Below are 21,201 nucleotides of genomic sequence, written 5' to 3' on the forward strand. Positions count from 1 at the left end.
GGTAAGTACATTTTTAAATAGGAGTTCTTTTTAGTTCAAAAAGTCGACAGTGCACAATTTCTGGAAGCAGCAATGATCTCCTATGGGAGGAAAAGTCAATGTGGGATTGAGGTACAGTACAGCAACTTACAGGATCACTTTCCAGGAGTTAAAGTGAGGTGGGGTGGGACACAAGTTTCAAGCCAGCACCAGCTAAACATCCCCAGAAGCAGTAGGGTGGCCGGGTGCAGAGGTGCAAAACAGCATCAGGTGCCCTTGTTATTACTCTATAGAGAACATTCACTGTAAAAAGAGGATGCAGGCTTTGATTGGAGGACCAATCACCCTAAACCAGCAGAGGTAGCTCAGACCGCACGATGCTCTAGGATATAGGGACACCTTTAGTTGCCCAGGTGCAGAGGTGTCTTCAAGCGTTGTGTTTTTTTACCGGGAGCCCTCGAGGTAGAGGTGGCCTGCGTACAGAAGCTAGAGGCGATGGAAGGTCCATGAGGGTTGGAAAAACAATGGACTCAGGCTCTGGAGGGCATGGGGACCTTGATGGCACTGCGGCCCACTTCAACTCAGGCTTAGTGCGACAGGTGCAGAGGTGGCTTCAGGCGTAGGGTTTTTGTGGTTCCAGAGTCCCCAGTCTTTATTTTGGAATTTCTGCAAGATGCAGGGAACAGTTCCACTGTTCCATGGGAGGTCTGGGTTTTCCATTGAAGGCAGGCAGTCCACCCAGGTTTTGGAAGCACAAAAGCTGCAGGACAAGACACCTTTGTCGCAGTTTTGATGGGTAGCAGCAGACAAGCCAGCAGGGCTGAGGCAAAGTCAGTTAATCTCTTTAGTCTGCTGCTTTTGAGTCTCTTCAGTGTGCTTCTTTGTAGGTCGACATGTTCTCCCCTTCTGATGCCAGGGGCTCCACCATAATGCTGAATTTAGAGGCATTAGGGGAGTTTAGGATAGTAGCCAATGGGCTACTGACCCTGGGGTCACTATGCCCACTATATGACCACTTCCTGTGAGAGGCCATGGCACAAGAAAAATCAAGTTCTGCTGACCTGAAAGAAGGACGTGAAGAGAGTCTCAGAGAGGATGAGCAGATTGTGGGATGATGGCTCTGTATATACTATCCCAAAATGAGGTATAATGTGCACAGAGTCCAGTGGAGCCCCAAAGGTAGGCAGAGGTAAAACTAGATCACACCTTACTCTCTATTTCTGGTAGTGTGGGCGAGCAGTAATGCTTTATCAGAGGGAAGTGTTAAGCATTTGTTGTACACACTGTTTGCATACAAATATTATTTAGTTACCTTTATTTTCTACATGCATTGAACTTTTGTACCACTTTTGGCCACCATAAGTGTGGCAGGGTGTGCTCAGACGTGAGTCCCTTGCTCACTTTGCCACTGGATTCAAGCAAGCCGGGCTGAAGACGGCTGAAATGCCAGAAACCGGTCCTTGGAAGCTCGTTTCCGGTCCAGGGAAGACATGGCTTGGCAGTTCTGGCGGGACTGTTCCCATGAGGCACAGGGTCAGACTGATTTGCATATAGCCCTGTCTGAACTGGGGTGGCAGAGTGGGCTAAAGAACGGTGATGGATTAAACCCAGATCTTTTGACTGGGTGTGAGTGTTTGATTGATTCAGATGCTCCGTCCATCACCACCCCTTTTTGAACAATACAAGCAAGCTTCGTTACAGGTTTGTAAACACTTGGAATACAGATGATATTACTGTTAGATTACTTTTGATTACTTTACAGATTACTTCTGGATTACTTTTTCTACTCAGTGTGATATGCCTAGATATCACCCTGGGACATGTCTTCAAGAAAAGGTAAGTAAAGCAGTTTTTAGATATTTGCAGTTTTTCAAGTTCTCATACAAAACCAACTCCACACACAACAACTTTCACAAGAAAGCAGTCAATGCAGTCCTATGGGAAGAAATGGGATATCGGTTTCAAGGTATGTACTTGGGTTTGGGAGTTGGTTGTCTGGAGTTAGAACTAGGGTTCCCCCCTGGGTGCCGAGTGTTGAGGCCCAATGTTATCCAATGTGGGATAGGGGGCCTCCGGTTGGTGACTGACTGCTCACGAGCAGGCCAAAAGGCTGATTGAGCTCAGCTTTGAAAACAAGGAGAGGGGCTCAAAAAGTCCAAAGAGACAGAGCACCAAAGTCAACAGTAAAGTTTAAAATTTCCCTTTGGACTGAAATACTTCGTATCACTCCATTCAATACCTCTAATGTCACTCAATGCCACCTTTCACACTTGGAACAGCTCCATTAAGAATGCAACAATTCTTTTTCGACCCTGTCCCCGCTCGCTATTTCCGTGAGATTGAAGGTCTACAGAGGCAATTGATTTGGGACGATCGTGCCCGTATCGCTTTATCTAAACTTACACTCCCCTGGTATGATGGCGGTATTGCTCTGCCCGACATTAAGCGATATTACTGGGCCTCCCATTTAAGTGCAATTAATCATGTGACTTATTCCCCAGAACCCGCTCCCGCTTTTGCCCTGGATAAACTCCTGTTGCCAGGTGGCAACTTCAATAGAGCTTTATATTCGAAGTCACCGCTCCGTCTCCTGACTGGTCCTACGAAATGTGCTGTGCGTGCTTTGACGGATGCTACTGTGGCTACGGGTTGGGGTGGCAGACTGACGCGTATGACCCCGTTGTATGATTCTGAACGGCTGGGCAACCTGTGGCGGATGAAAGGGTTTGATGATTGGGATCAGCAAGGTGGAGGATCTCTGGGCCAGGGGAACAGTGAAATCCTTTGATGCCCTAAAGGTGGAATATCAGTTGGATGATAAGGAGTATTTTCGGTACCTTCAGGTGCGGCATGCCCTAACCTCCGCCTTTCCCCCCGGGACTGACATTCCCCTGTCGTCCCCGTTGGAGGATCGTATTCTTGATGGCCACGTCCCGGACAGTACGATCTCTTTAATCTACAAAAAACTTATTAATAACAGGGCTGACCTGCTGGAGAAGCTTCGTGCCTCCTGGGTGGCGGACGGGATCGAACAGGATGACGAAGACTGGCAAACGGCTATCTCTTCCCCTAAGGAGGTGGCTATTCCGGCTCGGCTTCGTTTTGTGCAACTAAAGATTCTCCACCGCGTCTATGTGACTGGTATGCGTCTGGTACGAATGGGGCTTGCGACAGACGGACTGTGTAGACGTGGCTGTGGTATGGATGGTACCTTTCTTCATGTCTTGTGGGAATGCCCGGTTATCTCAGCTTTCTGGTCTAGGGTCCATGATGTGATGGGGCGTGTTACTGGGGTCCCCCTCCTTCCCGAGGCACGACACTGTTTGCTTAATGTGTGGGAGCCTACGGACTGTACGGCTGCTCAGACCTTCTGGATCACCCTGGGCAACATGGTTGCCAAAAGGGACATAGCACAGCTCTGGGGCTCCAATAGACCGCCTAGGCTCAGTGCCTGGAAAGATAACATGGATTGGTGCATGTTTCGAGAGAAGACGGTGTACGAGGCACGGGGTCGTCCTAGAAAGTGGAATAGGATCTGGGCGCAGTGGAACACATACCGGGGTGACATCTGTACCCCTCCACTTGATTATGCCGAGGCCATTCCCTCCTCCCCTTAGTTTACGTTCCTCTCACCATTTTCCATTCTACACTCCCTTCATCGTTCCCCTCCCACGATAGGCTTGCTTCCATTCTTCTACACTGTTTCCCGTTTTTCCTCCCCTCCTGTGAACCTTGCTATTGATCTACCATGTGTTTGTTTTTCTGTTTGTTTCACTTCGACAAAATCACAAAATGGAACCTTTGATATCCGCTGTTTTATTCACTACACCGTAATGAAACTGCGAAGCGGCCTTCTCCGCTCTATAATATATTGTACTTTTTGACTGCTTGTCATAGCGGCCGGCCCAAAAGGGTTGTAGGCAGACGCTGTGTAATGTGCATTTGATACATAAAGGTTTTCAAAAAGAAAAAAAAAAAAAGAATGCAACAATTCTTAAAGTTTGTTTTAATAAAAAAAAATCTAAATTGAGAATCACAATATCAAATCATTACATGAAATACATGATAAAAACATATCAAGGTCACACAGTGCCCTATGACAATTAAAAAAACAATCAAGGGGGGAGGAGCTTCGCGCGCAACCAAGATGGATGCGTGAGCACAGGGCTCCCCAAGACCCTTTCCGCCTCCCGCATCTATCCTGCCACATATCCTGATTTTGATGACGGGTTCTACTAGCCAATGCCCGGCTGACACGATATCTCTTTTCAAAAATCGATTTGGCTGCCGGGAACTGGAATTACTACACTTCGGAACTTCGCGGCCTACATCGACGACTATCCACGGACTTGAGTCCCCGAGGTACCCAGGTGGTAATTGAACAACAACGGCCAGTGAGACTTGGCCACTGCCCCTGTGGTACTTTCGGTTTCGTTTTTGGTCATAGTCTACCGCGACTTGCTGCCTGTTGATACTGCTGGCCTGTGTCTTGCTACCGGCTCTAAGCTTGTCCTTCGCCTTCGTCCCCAGACTCTACACGTCAGTTTTGCGGAGAGCCATTCTAACCAGGTCCCAAAAGGCCCGTCAGGGCTAGCTGCTCAAAATGGTTAGGCATTGCCAGGACCTGTTTGTCCTGCTTGAGGTACAGAAGCCAGATATATTATTTCTGACCGAGACTTGGTTTAGCGAATCGTCCCTGCCCTCTCTATTGGCTACCCTTCCCCCATCCTATGTTGCCCTACGCTCAGATCGTCCGGCTGGCAAGGCGGGGGGTGGAGTGGCTATCATTGCCCGGTCTGACCTTAACATGCAACTACTCCCATCACCCCCGATTACGCCCACAGACCATCTTGTAGTTTCTTTCCCTACTTTATCTCCCCCTCTTACCTGTTTATTGGTATATCGTCCGCCCCAGCTGTCACCTTTATTTTTGCCCTCCATACAGGATCTTTTGGCCACCTTAGTGGTCAATCATGCCTCGGTCCTTGTACTTGGGGACTTTAATTACTGGCCTACTGACGCCCAAGAATGTACCTCTTCTAAACAGTTCTCTGAACTTCTTTTGGCCTTGAACTTGGTTTCCCATGTCCAGGTTCCTACACATAAACAGGGTCATGTGTTGGACCAGGTTTGGTCCCTCAATTGCTCTATTTCACCCATCTCTGTTTCCCCTTGTCCGTGGTCGGATCATTTTTTAGTTGCTTTTTCCCTCTATTACAGGTCAGTGGTGAAAGTTCCATTAGCCAAAAACACCTGGGCACGTAACTGGGGTCGTGTTGACCTCCAGTCCTTGTCATCCTCCCTACTGGACTCCTCGCCTAAGTTGACAGGCCTCTCCTCCTCATCCCAAGCCGCCACCCTTAACACCTGGCTCGCCAGGGGATACGACTTGGTAGCTCCCTTACGTCGGATATCAACCAGACGTCCCAACGAATCCAATCGTTGGTTTAACGAGGAGTTAAAGGAGAAGAAGCTTGCTCTTAGGCGAGCGGAGAGGCTGTGGAGAAGGGACTACTGTCCTACACTGAAAGTCAGATATACCATCCTCCTGGGAGAGTATAAGAGAGCTATACTCGATGTAAAGACTGCTTATTTTTCCGCCAAAATTTTGGTGGCAGAAAATAAACCCAGAGAGATTTTCTCCATAGTCCATGACCTGGCCTACTCGGACAGGGCATCCCTCAAACCCCTGCCTACTCAACATTTATGTGATTCCCTTAATTCTTATTTTTTGGATAAAATAACCAACATTAAACTAAATATTCCTCCTCCTTCCCCGGCCTTTGTTGATCCTTCCCCCCTATTGCCCGGTCTTCCCTCACTTCTATTCCACCGCTCACTGAGGATGCGTTTCTGGCCATTCTCCCAAAAGTTAAATCGGGTTCTCCGACGGATGTTTGTCCAGCCCGCATCCTCAAACACATTTATACTGCCTGTCCCTTGCCCCCCCTTAGTTTCCTTAATAAATTCCTTGACACAAGGGGTGGTGACTCCTTCCCTAAAATCCGCCACTATAGTGCCTATCCTCAAGAAAACGGGGGCTGATCCTTCCGCTCCAGCCAATTATCGTCCAATTTCGCTGCTGCCCTACTTGGGCAAGGTGCTGGAGCGGCATGTAACAACGGTTTTCAGCTCCTTCATTGAGGAGAATGGCGGCTTAGCGCCCAGACAAGCAGGATTTCGACGGAGTCCGTTGTGGTGTCAGTCCTTAACAACCTTAGGGAGGGAGCAGAACAAAACCATCATCAGGCCCTGGTGCTCCTCGATCTCTCCGCCGCCTTCGACACGGTGGACCATTCCATCTTGTTGTCCCGTGTCGGAGCGGCGGGAATCGGGGGCTCGGCCTTGGTCTGGCTCTCCTCCTTTTTAAGGGACCGCACCCAGGCGGTCCGGCTGGGAGACTTTTCGGCTACCTCATTACCCGTCACTTGTGGTGTTCCTCAGGGCTCTTCTCTTTCCCCTCTCTTGTTTAATCTCTACATCTGCCCTTTGATTTTTGCTCTTCAGCAGCTGGAGGTCACCGTTTTTAACTATGCGGATGACCTCCAGCTTATCTTTAATCTTTCTTCCTCTTCTCATTCTATTTCAAATTTTCAGTCAGTTATGGTTTTCATCAGGGACTGGATGAACCACAACCACCTAAAGTTGAACCCGGACAAGACAGAGTTGGTCATCACGGGTGGTTGCTCCAGTCCCTGGAATTCTCTATTTTGGCCTTCTTCTTTTGGGCCCCTCCTTCTCCTTCTGCCTCAGTCAAGACATTAGGTGTCAAACTCAATAATTAACTCACTCTTCACTCACAAGTTAGTCATGTCGTTTCTTCTTGCTTTCTCACTCTCCTCACTATTCGCACTGTTTCTCGCTTTTTTTCTTCTCTGGCACTCAAGCTGATTATGTCCGCTCTTGTTGTCTCCCGGCTGGACTACGCAAATGCCCTGTACAATGGCATTCCAGCGTATAGCCTACGGAAACTCCAGTTGGTTCAAAACCAGGCAGCCCGACTTATTCATGGCCTTTCTCGTTCGCATCACTGCACTCCTCTTCTGAAGGCACTTCATTGGTTGCCTGTTAAAGAGAGGGCCTTGTTTAAGTTGGGTTGCATGGTTTTTCACTCACGGCGGGGCTCGGCTCCCGCCTTCATTTCTTCTATGATCAGGGAGTATATCCCCACTCGAGAGCTTCGCTCTTCTTCAGAGTCCTTGTTGGTGGTCCCCTGCTTTAAGCGCAAGAAGTGGGGTGGGTCGAACTTTTCTACGCTGGCACCCACCTTTTGGAACTCTTTACCGGACCACCTAAGACTGGAAACACACTACCTTCCTTTTCGGAAAGACCTCAAAACTTTTCTTTTCAAACAGGCCTTTCTTTTGTGATATGCTCTCACTTCTCTTTAGGTCCACCAGTTCTTGGTATGGTGGTCACTCTCCCCCATTGGTACCCTGCCCTCCATAGCGCCAAGAAACCGCTGGTGAATGCTGCGCTTAATAAATATTTAAATTCAAATTCAAGTCGGAGAGCGAGAAGCGGGCCACCAGGGGCACGTACCGAGGGGGTATCTCCCAATCCAATACTATGGATCGCTTCGCCCGCCCGAAAGGATCCCCTGGTGGTGTGGGTAAAGTTTCGGATGAGACTGGAGATGGCTTTCCTGCGACGGAAGAATTAACATTGAGGGACGTCATGGGCGCCATTGCGAGTGGGAAGACCTCTATGGGCCAGCAGTACGAGACACTGGCTTCTAAGATAGACACAGTGGCGATTGAAGTCAACCTCATCAGGACGGATCTCGCGAAGACCAATGAGCGGGTCAAGTCCCTGGATATCAAGACTGCAAGTCTCACTACTGATGTCTCGGATCTTCAGACCGAAGTCCGTAATCTCCGAACATCTAATGACTTGTTTGCCCGTCTGCTGGATTATTTCGAGGGCCAGGCGCAACAACGTCCGCATCATCGGTGTTCCGGAGAATTCCATGGAATTATCCGCAGACCTTCTGGTGGAGGACCTCGTGCTGAATCACTTTAACACCCAAGGGCCTCAGTAACTTTTTCACGGTGGAGCGTGCCCACAGAGTCCCAGGCGGGAAGCCTAAACTGGGTGCCGCCCCGAGGCCTATCATAGCCAGGATTTTTAATTTTCGGGACAGAGACGCTATCCTTCAAGCATCACGCACGAACGGTCCCACAAAATTTGAAAACGCATCGATCAGTTTTTATCCGGATTTTACACAGGCGGTGCAAAAACAACGCATGGGCTTCACGGGGGTGAAACGGCGACTTAGAGACATGGGTCTGAAGTACGCCATGCTTTTCCCGGCCCGATTGAGGATTGAATATGAGGAACGTGCGCTCTTCTTTGACCGCCCTGAGGTTGTCAGTGACTGGCTCGATACTCTACCGGCGCATCGTAACCGCCCGGAACAATCAAGGGGCGCTGAAAGTGGCCTGGAGGAACAGGAGGAGTGAGTCCTTACCGGCGTGCCAGCACTATGGACTTATGGCAGTGGTTCGATGATTCTTATGTACATATATTGTTGATTACCCGGGGATGGGAGGAATCGGGACTCTTCCTCCTCTAGGGCAGAGGTCTTCAAACTTTTGTAGGTTGAGCCCCCCCAGCTGATTTATTTTTAGATGTTGGGCCCCCCCACCACCTGACAGAAATGTCTGGACTCGACCGCCACGCGCACATTCTGGGCATATTCAGCGAATAACATTCAATACAATAAGAGTGCTTAGTAAACTGCAGGTTTGTGAGTAGGTGGGTGTGGTGAAATGACAGAGGCTTATTACCCAGCTCAAATGAAGACATAATTCTTATTTATAAGCCTGCCTGTGTAATTTTAAAATAAATTTTCAGGGACATTTTAAGGATTTTGGGGCCTGTGGGCCAAATGTATTTTTGGGGCCCCTGTTCGGACCAGCTTTGATTTTATGATCAAGTCTCTGCTCTTTCATGCCTTCTTTGGTCAAATACTAAATGTATGTACATCGGATATTCAGGGATAATGATGTGTGTTTTCAGTATGTGAGACAACAGCAGTTCACTAATATTACTGTAAATAATCTGTCACCACCTTCTATTTCTCATATGTGAGGTCATGTATTGATCTAAAATAAACTTTTTATATGGAAGTCGCATGACGCATAAACACATTTTGTCTGTAAAATGTATGTAATAGACTTTTACACATTAAAAATGAATGGTTGAAAAACGATATTTACAACATTGTGTTTTAAAATGATTCAAGGTCATGAGGCAAGACTGTAGAATAGAGCTGGCACTTTCAGTCCCCCCCACCCAACTCCTTTATTTATTTATGCGTTTTTATATAGCGCAGACTTTACCCGAAGGGGTCAGAGCGCTTCACAATAGGAACAGAACTGATACATGAGAGAAAATTACAAGTGAACAAATTACAAAAGCAAACGCTAAATTACATGAGGCAAAAGTGACAATCATGAGCAAACAAATAGAAGAGAAAGTAAACGGAGCATTATGTCCCTGGAAACTTTGTCTCTGTTCTGGGAAGAGCCAACTCTCCCAGGAGGGGGTTAATTCACAGAGCTGAAATGCTTCAGGTGCAGTGGGAGGTGAGGGGTCTCCTCTGCTAAAAACCAAAAGCGTGTCCCACTGCAGCTGAAGCTGTCAGCTCTGTGATTAAACCCCTCCTGGGAGAGTTAACATAACAAAAGAATGGGCACCTCCTGCGCTATCGATCTCCCCTCCCTCCCCCTTCCACATACCGGAGTCCGGAGTGCTTCAAGAAGACTTGCACGGACAGACAGACGACTGCAGGGCACAAAGGTCAAATTGAAGTGGAGTGCGCGCCCCCCCTGGGAAGGTGTCACGCCCCCCCAGTGGGGCGCGCCCTACAGATTGAAGAACACTGCTCTAGGGGGTTTTCTCTCTTTTTGTAGGTTAGTTTAATGGGGCGACAGGCACACTGCAAGTTGGGGTGGCTTTTTGGTCTAACGCAGGGGTGCAGGGTGGGGGGTGTGTTCTGAGGATTCCTCTGGGGGTGGGGGGGCGGTTTGTTTCTTTGTTTATTTCGAGGCTACACTTTGCTGCATATTCTGTTTTTTGTGACTGTTTCTTTGTGGGGGGGGCACTGTTCTCATTTCTGGGATGGGGGGTAGGGGGTTGAGGGTGCTGAGTTGGAATGTTAATGGTCTGGGCGATAGGATAAAGCGGGGGATAGTTTTGCAATACTTGAAACGTCTTTCCCCAGATATAGTGTTATTGCAGGAAACACATCTGATAGGGAATACATGCCATGCATTGAATAGACGGGGCTATCGTCTGGCGGCACATTCCGGATTTACCACTGGGTCGAGGGGGGTGGGCGTCCTCGTTAGAAGCTCCCTCCCCCTGGAGATAGACAACACCGTGCTGGATGATAGAGGCCGATATGCAGCCATTACGGCCGCTGGGAGGGGAAGACGATCTCCATACTCCGATGAAATAGCGCTCGCTATCCGCTCCCTTCGCTCGGGGAAGGCCTCCGGCCCGAATGGTATCCCGATCGAGCTGTATAAGTTGTGCCCCGACAAAATGGCGCCACATCTTCGCCAAATGTTTTTGGAATAGCGAGAACTTGGATCCCTTCCCCGGGACCAGAGACTGGCGTCCATTGTAGTCATCCATAAAGACGGGAAACCCCGCGACCAATGTTCATCATACAGGCCGATTTCGCTTTTGAACGTCGAGCCAAAGATCTTGGCAAAACTTTTGGCAAATCGACTGATAAAGGTGATCAGTGATTTGATCCACCCAGATCAGTCTGGATTCATTCCCCATCGAAATACTGCGCTCAACCTTCGCCGTCTTCATGGCGTATTGGCATGGGCGGGGTCGCTTCGTGAGCCGGCCATCTTGGTTTCTTTGGATGCCGCAATGGCCTTTGACACAGTAGAGTGGCCGTATTTGTGGGCGGCCCTTGCAAAATTTGGTTTTGGCCCCAATTTCATCGGGTGGGTTAGACTCCTGTATGAGCAAACGCTAGCCCAAGTGGTGGTCAACGGTAGGGCCTCGGAACCTTTTGTTCTCGGAAGAGGCACACGGCAGGGCTGCCCTTAGTCACCACTCCTCTTCGCGCTCGCTCTTGAGCCCCTCGCCGCGTGGCTTCGGTGGGAACCATCGCTCAAAGGCATTAGGTGGTCCCCTGACTTTGAGGATCATATATCGTTGTACGCAGACGATATTTTGCTGTACCGCACTTCCCCTCGTAAATCATTAGGCGTATTGTTCGACGTTCTGAGTTCATTCGGGAGGAATTCGGGCGTGGTTATTATTTGGGCCAAGTCCTGTATCTATTCGCTTACTGGAGAATTGTCTCTCCTGCCCCGCGTCTGTCCGATACCGATATCACACGTCGGTTTAAAATATTTGGGGATTTACATATCGTTGGACTCTGCAGTACGGTATGAGAGGAACTTGCTTCCTCCGCTTCTCCGGCTTAGATCGGACGTCACGGCGTGGTGTGGTTTGCCGCTGTCCCCGGTAGAGAGAGCGGCCCTCTTTAAGATGTCTCTTCCCCGATTCCTGTACGCCATCCAAAATTAGTTTGATTTGGTGCCTGCCAGTTATTTCCACGAGATTGAGGGCCTTCAGAGAAGCTTGTGTGGTGCGGACGGCCTCGCATTGCACTGGCGAAATTGACTTTGCCATGGTACGATGGCGGCATAGCGTTGCCCGATATCAAACGATACTATTGGGCATCCCAACTGTGTGCAGTCAACCATGCAATGTACGGTCCGGTCCCGAATCCCGCATTCGAAATGGATAGATGGCAGCTACCGGTAGGCGACTATAATAGGACGCTTTATTCTAAATCGGCTAGGAAGAATCTGACTGGCCCCACTGGGGTTGCGGTACGGGTGTGGGGTGGTGCAACCGCTGCCACGGGGTGGTCGGACAAGCTGACTAGAGCTACCCCGCTTTACGCGGCAGAGAGACTGGGCAGTCTCTGGACGACGAAGGGATTTGACAAATGGGACCTCATTGGTATCAGTAAGGTCGGAGATCTCTGGGTCAAGAACAGAATCAAAACTTTCGATGAACTCAAACGTGAATACACATTGAGTGATAGGGAGCACTTTCGCTATATCCAGATTCGCCATGCGCTTGTGTCGGTCTTCCCAGCCGGAACCGCTATTCCAGAATCCTCCCCCCTGGAAGATAGAGTGCTTGAAGGGTACGTCCCCGATAGTACTATTCCTCTTATTTATAAAAAAACTTATCAATGACCGCTCGGATCTCCTTGTACAGCTCCGTGGGGCTTGGACCGGCGATGGACTGGAGTTGGATGATGAAGACTGGCAGGCTGCGATATCTTCCCCTAAAGAGGTCGCGATGCCGGCGCGTCTTCGGCTGGTGCAACTGAAGATTTTACATCGAGTTTATGTAACGGGTCCACGCCTGATATGTATGGGTTATTCTGTGGATGGGTTGTGTAGGCACGGCTGTGGTATGCTTGCTACCTTTCTTCATATTTTATGGGAATGTCCGGATGTTGTGGTATTTTGGAACCGTGTGCATGCTGTTATGGAAGAGGTGACGGGTGTTTCCTTATTGCCAGAGGCCAGATGCTGTTTGTTGAACGTCTGGGAGCCGAATGATTACAGCGTTGCTCAGACTCAATGGGCCAGCCTCGGAAACATGATAGATAAAAGGGACATAGCCCAACTGTGGGGGTCTCAAAGGCACCTCTGGTTTCAACATGGAAATAAAACATGGACTGGTGCATGTTCAGAGAAAAAATTGTGTAGGCCGCCCGAGGCAGGCCCAAGAAGTGGGGGAGGATATGGGGCCAATGGAACTCTTATCGTGGAGAGATCTGCACCCCCCCCTTTTGTAGAAGCCTCTGATATTCCTCTGTCCCTGTGACCGTGCATTCCATGCATCTATGTCCTATGGTATATGGCCTGCCTTCCTACTCTCGGCCCCCTTCCCTCCCCGAGATCCTCTATCCTATATCAAATCAGCTCCTTTAGCTGGGTCGCTCCCCCTGCTACCTGAGACAGCCACTCACTGTGTAGTCTATTGCCTCGGAATTTTTGTTTGTGTGTTTGTTGTATAAAATATAAAAAGTGAAACCTTTCATTCATCCTCCTATCACCACAAGATCTCTGCTTTGACGTACGTTATCGCTGCCGGACCCACGGGCTGTCGGCTGATGAGCTGTGTAACATTGTGAATTTGATATTTATTGCTGCTGGCCGGCCTCTGTAACTGTACTACTTTTCTTGTAATAAAGGTTTTCAAAAAAAAAAAAAAAAACAATCAAAATACATAATTCCTACACAGAAAATCTCACGATTAGAACAATCAAACACTACATGGAAGGAGCATGAATAAGGCAGTCAAACTATGCCTTTGAAGGGTTAATTTGAGGATATTGTGAACAAGGTAAGGAACAATAAACTCTGGCCTCTGTGCTGTCCCAATTCAAATTTAACACAACTTTATGGATCGACGCGTTTCGGTGGGACCAAATAGATTATGCCACCTTTTTCAGGACTAACAAGAATATTCCTTCCTTTTTTTCCTCAATTTCAATCAATATATCTTTATTCAGCTCGTGGTATCTTAATGTATTTGATAGGTCTGATTGGTCGGAGCCGGATATCCGTTTAAAATGCACATGCCTCGAAATGTATGATAAAAATCGCCATATTTCAAGCAACTGCGTCTTCTATTAAATAAGAAGAACTGTGGTGTCCAGATCTTCTAGGGGATTTCTAGTTCGTCTTACAATTGTAGTGCTGTTCTCAGTTTCAATTGTGAGTAGGATAGATATTCTTACGACGTTACCTCGTATTTCCTGTAGCTAAGCATGAGCTATATAGCTCCAAAGGTTTAAGATACGAGGGGCCGTGCACAGTGTCTCTGTAAACAGTTTAATAGAAGACGCAGAAGACATTGGAACCAGAAACGCCCGATGTCGATGTCGGTCTGGACAATATTCGGCAGTTGTACCGTGAATAGCAAGAATATTTGGAACTACCACTTGACACGATAGGACAGAGAATGGTTTGTGCAATTGCATATTGGGAGATTGTAGAGGAGTCAAGTCAAGAATGATTGTAGGAGTCCAGGCCTGAATAAGGGATAGGATATCAAAATAAACAACAAGTATGAATTTTGATTTCTGAATAGTGAACTGGCTTCCATTTGACGGAGTAGAGAAGTTTAGGATTCATTGAAGGTCCTTTTTAATTGTACTTGAGAAGCCAGAGGTTCCGGTGCACAACTCAATTTATCATCAGACTGCGTGGATACAGTTAGAACATTAGGAGCCCTGATGATGTCCGTTCCCGGACGAATGGCTGTGTGACTGTACTAGTTTTGTATACAACGATTGGATGTGATATAGAGAATTGGATATTGATGAAAAAGGTGTCGCCATCATTACATGATCGTAACTTCAATAAAAAAAAATTTGAGCATGCGAAGTACGTTGAAGCAGGAGGATGAGACGGCGTGGACTTGTCTGGTCATAGAAAGTGAGGAGTCCAGAATGAAGCCGAGGTTACGTGCGTGGTCTGTGGGTATGGGTGCTGTGCCCAGAGCAGAGGGCCACCATGAGTCGTCCCTGGCAGAGGGGGATGATCCTAGGATGAGGACCTCCGTTTTGTCTGAATTAAGTTTTAGGCGGCTGTTTTTCATCCATTCGGCTACTTCTTTCATGCCTTCGTGAAGATGGGTGTTGGCGGTGTTAGGGTCTTTGGTGAGGGAGAGGATCAGCTGGGTGTCGTCGGCGTAGGAGATGATGTTAAGGTTATGTTGACGCGCGATGGATGAGAGTGGACTCATGTAAACGTTGAAGAGGGTGGGACTGAGTGAAGATCCTTGTGGTACTCCGCAGATGACTTCGGTGGCCTCTGATTTGAATGGGGGAAGTCGAACGCTTTGGGTTGTCCCGGCGAGGAATGAGATGATCCAGTCAAGGGCTTTTCCTTGTAAGCCGATGTTGCTGAGGCGTTGTATGAGGGTGCTATGGCAAACTGTGTCGAAGGCGGCGGAGAGGTCAAGTAGGATGAGGGCCACTGTTTCTCCGTTGTGTAGTAGTGTTCGGATGTTGTCTGTTGCTGCAATGAGGGCGGTTTCGGTGCTGTGTTTGGCTCGAAAGCCGGACTGTGATGGGTCGAGGGAGTTGTTGGATTCAAGGAAGGCGGCGAGCTGGCTATTGACGGCTTTCTCAATGACTTTGGCAGGGAATGGGAGGAGGGAAATGGGGCGGTAGTTCTTAAGTTCAGAGGGGTCTGCTGTGGGTTTTTTCAGGAGGGCGCTGAGTTTGGCGGGTTTCCAGCTTTCTGGGAAGGTAGCGGAGTTGAAGGAGCAGTTGATGACATCACGGAGATGGAGTCTGCTTTGTTGAAGATGTGATGGGGACAGGGGTCGGTTGGCGAGCCAGAATGGATGGAGTTCATTAGGCGGATGGTGTCTTCGGTGGTGATTGGGTTCCAGGCGTTGAGGTTGTTGGAGGGCGGTATAGGTTCAGAGGTGGGTGGAGAGGATTGTTCTTTGGAAATGTTCTCGAAGCGGTTATGTATGTCGGCGATTTTGTTGTAGAAGAAGGAGGATAACGACTCGCAGAGGTCTTGGGAGGGAGTAATGTCGTTTGAGGCTGCAGTGGGGTTGGTGAATTCTTTGACGATGTTGAATAGTTCCTTGCTGTTATGGGCGTTGTCGTCGAGTCGATCCTTGAGTGCTGATTTCTTGGTGGAACGGATCAGTTGGTGGTGTTTGCGGGTGGCGTTCTTGAAGGTGGCCAGGTTGTCAGTGGTTGGGTTTTTTCTCCATGTTTTCTCGAGAGTACGGCATAGTTTCTTGGATTTCTTAAGGTCGTCGTTGAACCAGGGCGCCGTTTTGCTACCCTGTTTGGTTTGGTGGTTTTTCAAGGGTGCTAATTCTTCAACGCTGTAAGTGATCCATTGTTTGAGTTTGGTGGCAGCTTGGTTTGGGTCCGAGGAGAGGGCGGGAGGGTTTAGGTTGAGCGATGTGAGGAGTTGGTCGGTGGTGATTTTTTTCCAGTTTCTTCGGGGAATAGGAGGTGGGGGGGTAGTGGGTCGGGGTAGTTTTGTAACTGAAATGAACACAGCTATGGTCCGTCCAATGGAGAGCTGTGGTACGATCGAAGGAGATGTGTTTGCTGGAGGTGAAGATTGGGTCGAGCATATGTCCGGCTATATGGGTGGGGGTGTCAACAAGTTGTTTGAGTCAGAGATTGGCCATGTTGTCCAGAAGGGTGGTGGTGTTGTTGTCGTCGTTTTTATTTTCCAGGTGGAAGTTGAGGTCTCCCAGTAGAATGTAGTTCTCGGAGGCGAGGGCATGTGGGCTGATGAAGTCAGTGATGTCTTCGCTGAATTGTTTACGGGTTCCTGGAGGCCTGTAGATGACGGTGCCTCTAAGTGTGGTCCTGGGGTCGGTGTGGATCTGGAAGTGGAGGTGTTCGGCGGTTGCAAGGTTATCGTCGGAGCTGGTCGTGATTCTGATGGTGTTCTTATGGACGATGGCAATGCCTCCTCCTGTTTGGTTGGCACGGTCTTTTCGGATGATCTTGTAAGTGTCTGGGATGGCTATGGCGATGTCGGGAGTTGATGATGTGTTCATCCAGGTTTCTGTAAGGAAGGCGACGTCCGGAGAAGCAGTGTCGAGTAGGTCCCAGAGTTCTGTGGCGTGTCTGAGGACCGATCGGGTGTTCAGCAGGATGCACTTCAGGTGGTTAGAGTTGGAGCTGTGTTTGGGGTTAGTGGATTTGGTGCGAGTCTTGATGCTGGTAAACTTGCAGGAGTGGCAGGCGAAGGGACCGTGGGTGCGTCCTGGAGCAGCTACGTAGCATTGAGGTATGCATCCGGGGTTAAGGGCAAGGAGAGTCGCGGCGTCATACGTTAAGCGAGTGGGGTGGGAGTAGCGAGGACCAGGGGGTCTGGCGCTGGGCGCAGTCCAGGCGCGGACGGGCGTACCTTCGGCGCGCATGGGGCGCGACCGCTGCGCGTGAACGCTGCACGCGGAGGCATCTGTCATATGAGGATGGTGGAGGGGAGGGGCGAAGGAGGGGCAGCTGGGAGGCGGGTGCGTTGGGGGAGCCGGGCTGGGATTAAGGCACAACAACAATAAACAAGATGGCAGCAAGTCGAAAGGCGAAACAGGGCGAGATTGGGGGCACAGCCTTAAAAAAACGCTAGCAAATGTCCAGAGGTACCGGCCCAGAAAATAAATTAAATAATTCAGGCAAAGCGGGCAGAGCACAATTGTGTAATGAATGCGCAGCCGTCTAGCGGTAAAAGCGCTACTAAAATGCTAAACGATTGTTCAGGCAATACTGAACAGTGAGCAGTGCGCAGCTAATTAATATGAAGGCACAAAGCAGTTAGGCAGAAGTGCTACGATACCACTGGTCTGGCAGGAAGCAGCGTGAGGGAGCAACCGCTTCTGTGGAGGCAGGACGGTCACAGCGCTTCAAGCGATCGTGCAGAGCCTCAGTATCAGTGGGAGGGAGGGGCAGCTGGGAGGCGGGTGCGTGGGGGGAGCTGGGCTGGGATCAAGGCACAACAACAATAAACAAGATGGCAGCAAGTCGAAAGGCGAAACAGGGCGAGATTGGGGGCACAGCCTCAAAAAAACGCTAGCAAATGTCCAGAGGTACCGGCCCAGTAAATAAATTAAATAATTCAGGCAAAGCGGGCAGAGCACAATTGTGTAATGAATGCGCAGCCGTCTAGCGGTAAAAGCGCTACTAAAATGCTAAACGAGTGTTCAGGCAATACTGAACAGTGAGCAGTGCGCAGCTAATTAATATGAAGGCACAAAGCAGTTAGGCAGAAGCGCTATGATACCACTGGTCTGGCAGGGAGCAGCGTGAGGGAGCGACCGCTTCTGTGGAGGCAGGACGGTCACCAGCTTGATGGGTAGGGCTGTCCACCAGTTGCAGGAGACCATATGCGGCTAAGGAGTCCACCAGGGAACAGGTGTCACTGGAGCCTGCATCTTCCAAATGGAAGTTCAAATCACCCATTACCGTCAAATTAGACCTACCAAAATAGGGCTCTAAGATATTAAGTAGGTTGTGACTAAAACCAGATCTAGGGCCCGGAGGCCTGTAGATCAGGAGGCCAGAAAAGGAAACCAAGGGGGAGGAAAAGAAAATGGCCTGAAAGGGATCTGAGGGGGAGGAAAGGGTTTTTTATACGGCAGGTGACCGACATCTTGTAGAGGATATCCAATCCTCCTCCCCTGCGACAAACTCTAACCATTCTGGCCAGCGCATAGCCCTCTGGGATAGCGTTAACCAGTTCGGGACCAGAAGAGGCGGAGGCCCATGTTTCTGTGATGAAGACCCATGTGGGCTTCCTGGCAGCGACAAAGTCATTAAATGCCATATTGTTCTTTACTAAAGATCTAGCATCGATTAGAAAGCCCCCTTCTGAAATGGTGTTAAGGGTCGACGTAGCCTCGGAAGACTGCATGACTAAAGTGTCTGCGATTATAGGCGCAGTAAATCCAGTATAGCAACAACAGTGGGGCGGCCCCCGGAAAGCCTCAGGGGTAAGTTTATGATGTCAGGAACGTTTTGAGGGTTTAAGTGCAGCTAAGTCCTAACACGAGTAGAAGAAACTTACTCGTGGGCTTACAGAAATAGCAGCCTCTTCTGCAGCCCCCAGCACGTCCAGCGTGTCCGCAGTGCAGACGGGCTGGACTTAGGTGCCACTTCGGCGCGCGCCCGCTGTTCCCATCCGCTGATCACGGAGAAAGACATCCAGGTTAAATAGGGGAGGACCTACGAGATGAAGCCCGCGTGACCCTAAGCAGCCAGTCAGGGCAGGAGAACCAGATATTCGCCGGCGCCCTCCACAACAAGCGGGAGATCCCGTGGTGGAACGGGGCGCTGGCAGAGGCGGCGTAGGTAAGGTCAAAAGCGCGGTTTTGACACAGTACCAATCACAGTATTCACAAATTTTAAAATTCGGCAGATTTAAAGTTTAAAATTTCACATGCAACATCATAGTCATGCAGCATAAGGTTAAGATCATCAAAGCATTAAAACGCTACAGTGTTATGAGCGGGGCATCTAATGCTGGACTCGGCCCTATCATCTAAACAGAACTAATTCTAAACATCCGGGTTAAATTGGGGAGGACCTACGAGAGGAAGCCCGCGTGACCCTAAGCAGCCAGTCAGGGCAGGAGAACCAGATATTCGCCGGCGCCCTCCACAACCAGCGGGAGATGCCGTGGTGGAACGGGGCGCTGGCAGGGGCGGCGTAGGTAAGGTCAAGAGCGCGGTTTTGACACACAGTACCACAGTACCAATCACAGTATTGACAAATTTTTAAATTCAGCAGATTTAGAGTTTAAATTTTCACATTCAACATCGTAGTCATGCATCATAAGGTTAAGATCATCTGTTCTAGTAGGCCCAGTGGACTCCCAAGATGTAGCGGACGACCAAATCTTGCTACAATCCAAGAGGTTCAAACTGAAAGACTTATCACCTTTGATAAACTTGCAGTAAGAAAAGAAGGACTATGCAACAAAGCCATGGAACTTGTGCCTCTGGATACCCAAATAACAGTTTGTCAAGAAACACCCGTCTACAACGATGTAGCATCTGACTACACAAATATGACAATAGAAGAAGCAGCTCCAAAGATTAATAACAATCCTGATGCAATTCCAACAATTAACAGAACTGCCTCTGGCTATTTCATCAACTTGGAAACATTTTCTGGGGATCCCAGTGAACCTGAAAATACGCCAGCAAATAAAACTTTCAAAGAAAAAAATAACAGAACTCTTTCATCAACTTGAAAAAACATATCTGGTTTCACCATGGATTGAATTTTGGATTGTGTTAGGCATACGTTTCCTCCTGCTCTGGCTCATTCTTGTTTTAAGCTTGGGAAAAATGATAGATGGAAAAAAACAGTACAATGGACACAGCAAGTAAGAAAATCAACTTGCTCCTGAAGCCTCACAAATCATCTCATCATGAAAGAGACCTGTCATCAGTAAACATCGCAGCCGTTTCTAAACCTGGTGGTTTAGCATGGGATAGAACTGATTAGGACATATGGCCTGGTGGAATTGCTGAAGATTCCACACCAGTTCAAGGTTTCTTTGAGTGACTTTGTATCACCCAGCACATTCAGTGATGATTGGGACTTTGAAACTGTTAACAACATGATGACAGACTTAAAAATGTCAGCTAAATTCACAGAACATGAATACTTAGAAGGTTCATCAGATTATGAACAAATGTATTGTTTTAATCATTATGGTCACCATTATTTGCATAAATCTGCAAGACCTAGGAATGTTTTTACTTATAATCAATGGTAACATTGTCCAACGCCACCAAAGGATAGCTCAAAAACATTTTATGAAAAGTTTCCGTACTTCTCAGGGTTTAATGTTACAAATCCAGAAACGTTTTATTATAAAAATATGAATAAAACAGTAATGAAAACAATGTTGACCAATACAAAACAAATGTATTCTGCAAACTATTATGCTCAGCTGTCTGCATTAGGTTTTGACTTTTGGAAAGAAAACATTGAGACAAAAACTGTCTGGGGCACAAAAGATTGGCAGGTGCAAGGTTTAGAAGCCCTGTAGAGCCTGCATTATACCAGAACAAATAATGTTTTTAATTGACACTGTTCAACAAACTTCTTTTCTTGGCCTGGCTAAGATAAAAGATTTAAATAAACCGTCTATACCTAAACCCACATCTGACAGTAATGATACTACAGAAGAAGAGATAGACATATCCTATATTTTGAAACAAAACAGAACTAATCCTGATTGGAAAAAATGGTTAATCTGGCCCACAGACACGAATAACTGTCAAGATAGATTCCTGAACAAAACACAAGGGTTCCCAGTGAATAGGCAAGATCCAAGATACTCCCAGAGACAACATCCAGGGATAGTAACTATTTACAGTGTAGGAAAGCTATGCCTCGAGTGGCTACAGAAATCTACACTTCCAGAAATCAAACACATATCTTTACTTAAAGAAGGAAATGATTTGCGAGATTTCTTAATGGGGTCTCGCAAACCACGTCAAAAATGTTTCATATACGCCAGTATATACGCTGCGTACAACGAAGCTTGGAAAATAACGCAAATGGAAAAGAATACAAGAAATTGATCGTATTAATTTAGAGAAAGGTCTCTCTGTAGTGGACAATGGGTTAACAACTCTGTCCTCCAGAAT

The 21,201-nt window shown here is 48.3% G+C and overlaps 1 protein-coding gene across 2 annotated transcripts in view; it reads right to left on the reverse strand.

Annotated features, from left to right (window-relative positions):
• Window positions 1–21,201, reverse strand: part of DCUN1D4 (defective in cullin neddylation 1 domain containing 4) — a 365,350-nt gene that overhangs the window by 228,702 nt on the left and 115,447 nt on the right. The gene's annotated exons all lie outside the window — the stretch shown is intronic.

The sequence above is a fragment of the Lissotriton vulgaris genome, chromosome 3_1, assembly GCF_964263255.1.
Source record: "Lissotriton vulgaris chromosome 3_1, aLisVul1.2, whole genome shotgun sequence".
In the NCBI taxonomy this organism is placed as follows: domain Eukaryota; kingdom Metazoa; phylum Chordata; class Amphibia; order Caudata; family Salamandridae; genus Lissotriton; species Lissotriton vulgaris.